This window comes from Delphinus delphis, chromosome 18 (genome assembly GCF_949987515.2).
Source record: "Delphinus delphis chromosome 18, mDelDel1.2, whole genome shotgun sequence".
Lineage (NCBI taxonomy): Eukaryota > Metazoa > Chordata > Mammalia > Artiodactyla > Delphinidae > Delphinus > Delphinus delphis.
The window spans coordinates 43,261,277-43,264,460 of record NC_082700.1 but is presented as its reverse complement, the minus strand read 5'-3'; positions in this window follow the sequence as shown (position 1 = coordinate 43,264,460).

Genomic DNA, 3,184 nt, shown 5'->3' with positions numbered 1-3,184 from the left:
GAAAATGGCCATCATGGGGGCAGTCTTTGAGAAATTTTGGTTGAACAAAATCAAATAGTATTTTTACTGTTCTTAATGTGTTATTAGTCTAACTCCCTCAATGTAAATATTGTCCTCAAAAGGAAATTAAAATATGCAAGACTTCTCACTTTCTTTTTGAGGATTATTTTGAGAACATGTTTTGAGAAACACTAGGTTAATTAATTCAATTTAGGACCATATTTGAGGTTAGAAAATCATATTACACATATTTACAGCAACTTCACTAAGCATGCTTTTAAGGGCAACATTTTAATTTCACTTGAAATAAAATGTTTGTGCTTTAATCAAAATTCTCTGCTTCTTCTCCATTTTTTTTTTCTATTTCCTCCAGCCACTGCTCTGACTATAATTAAAAAAAATATATGCTCCTTTTCACTGATACCTAATGTGAGTTTTCTTTCTATAATTTATTTGTGCTTTTTTTTCTTTTCTTAACTTTATAGAGGAAAATTTAGTATAAAGGAAAAGGTTTTTGTTTTGGTTCCTATATTTATTAAGTTGTGAGTGAAGACAATAATAATTAGAATTAAAAACAATGATTTATTTCTCATGCAAAAATATGGGTAGGTGGCAGGGCTGTTTTGATATTAATGGTGTCAGGTAATCCTTCTTACTCCTCTTTCCTTCTCATTCTTTCTCTGTGAATAACCTTAGAATCAGGATGGCTGCTCTTACCATCACAACATATTTCAACCACCAGGAAAGCGACAATAGGTATAGAAGGATAAGGATAAGCATTACACAAAACACTTCCACTTATTTCCAAATAATAAATCCCTTTGGCTACAAGGTCTCATATAGCTGAAAGAGAGGCTTAGAAGTATGTATTCTTGGTGGCCATGTGCTCAGTTGATATTCAACAGCATAGAAATTCCATAAAAAATTATCATATTCTTGAGGTTTAGTGAGAAAACCATTACTAATTATGTGTTAGACACAGAGGGAAAATGGAAATAAACCCACATGCTTGAAATTAATTCTACTTAAAGAGAAATCAGTTCATAAAAATTGCTCTACTTGTCAAAGTTATCAATAACAACCTACATTTCAAAGTTAGTGGTCAATTCAGTTTTCATCTATCTTAGCCTCTATCTCTCAGTTTCATTTCTTTTCTCTCCCACCCCCAATGTTTTAATTTGGAAATGTTTCAGTGCTTAGTCTTTAGACCTCTTCTACTTACATTCACTTTCTTGGTGATTTCTTCTGGTCTCATGTCAATAAACATCACCAATCTGCAAAGACAGTGAAAAACTCTTTCTGATCTCCTGAATCATATGTTCAACTACTCATTCCACATGCATGCTCAAAGGTCTGATACATAGCTCTACCTTAGCATGCCTATAATGGAACTCCCAACATCTTCTGAGAAATTAATTCATCTAATATTTTCCCATGTCAGTTGATGACAACTCCATTCTTCCAGTTGCACAGGACAAAAATATTGGAGTAATCTTCAACTACTCTCTTTATCTCTTGCTCCATATCCAATCTGTCATTAATTACTACGGGATCTGCCTTAAAATATATACAGACTCTAACATCTCTCACCACCTCTACAACTTTCTTTTCAGATCAAGTCATTGTCTCTTCTCTGCATTGTAACAAAGACTTCCTCAAAGATCTGCTTTTGCACCTGCCCCATATGTTATGATCAACACAGTAGCCAGTGTGATACTAAAGAAATGTAATCCAGATCAAGTAATTTCTTTTCTACAAATTCTGCAGTGGCTCCTCATTTCATTCAGAATAAAAGTTCAGGTCTTAAAATGCTCTACAAGGTTTTCCCATCTTTGCCATTATTTCCTTCCTGCCATCCTCTCTTTCACTCTCTCCACCCTAACTGTATTAGCCACATCACTCTTTCTTGAATATATAAATGAGGTATGCTCTTGCCACAGGGATTTTGCTCCTCCTATTTCCTCTGCCTAAAATGCTATCCACCCAGATTTCCACATATCTTAACTTTTTACCTCCACCAAATCATATCCTCAATTAGGCTTATTCTCGCCACTCTGTTTAAAATAACAACAATCACCAAATACTCCCAATCCTCCTTACTCTATCATTTTTACTTTCAATTTTATTCCATTTTTAGGTTCTAAATGGACTATATAAATTTCCTTTTAAAATTATTATTTATTACTTTATAATATTTGTCTTCCTCTAGTAGAATACAGGTTCTGTTTGGTACATGAATATTTATTTAATAAAGAAATGACTATGCAAAGAATAAAGTTAAAATAGATTCAGTTGAACTACCCAAAATAGTAATCTATAAGTAGGTGTTTTAAGGCATTTCAGTAAAAGTCAGACTCAAATCTTAGTGACTTGAGGACCAAGTCAAAGATTCGGGCCCATTAAATTATGGTAAATTATAAAAATTAATTGAAAAGAATTGTGTTTTTTAATCTAAAATTTAAAGTGTTAACATGAAAGCCAGCATGGAGGTAAGAAATGGTCATGTACCACAATGTTCACTGAAGCACTATTTACAGTAGCCAGGACATGGAAGCAACCTAAGTGTCCACTGACAGATGAATGGATAAAGGAGATGTGGCACATATATACAATGGAATATTACTCAGCCATAAAAAAAAATGAAATTGAGTTATTTGCAGTGAGGTGGATGGACCTAGATTCTGTCATACAGAGTGAAGTAAGTCAGAAAGAGAAAAACAAAAACCATATGCTAACACATATATATGGAATCTAAAAAAAACCAAAATTGTTCTGACGAACTTAGGGGCAGAACAGGAATAAAGATGTAGACATAGAGAATGGACTTGAGGATACAGGGAGGGGGAAGGGTAAGCTGTGATGAAGTGAGAGAGTGGCATGGACTTATATATACTACCAAATGTAAAACAGATAACTAGTGGGAAGCAGCTGCATAGCCCAGGGAGATCAGCTCGGTGCTTTGTGACCACCTAGAGGTGTGGGATAGGGAGGGTGGGAGGGAGATGCAAGAGGGAGGGAATAAGGGGATATATGTATACGCATAGCTGATTCACTTTATTATACAACAACAAACACAACAATGTAAAGCAATTATACTCCAATAAAGATGTATAAAAAAAGTGAAAATTCTTCAAAGATGTCTTGCTTTCTACAGGGAAGGAAAATGAACCAATCCATTGGCAAG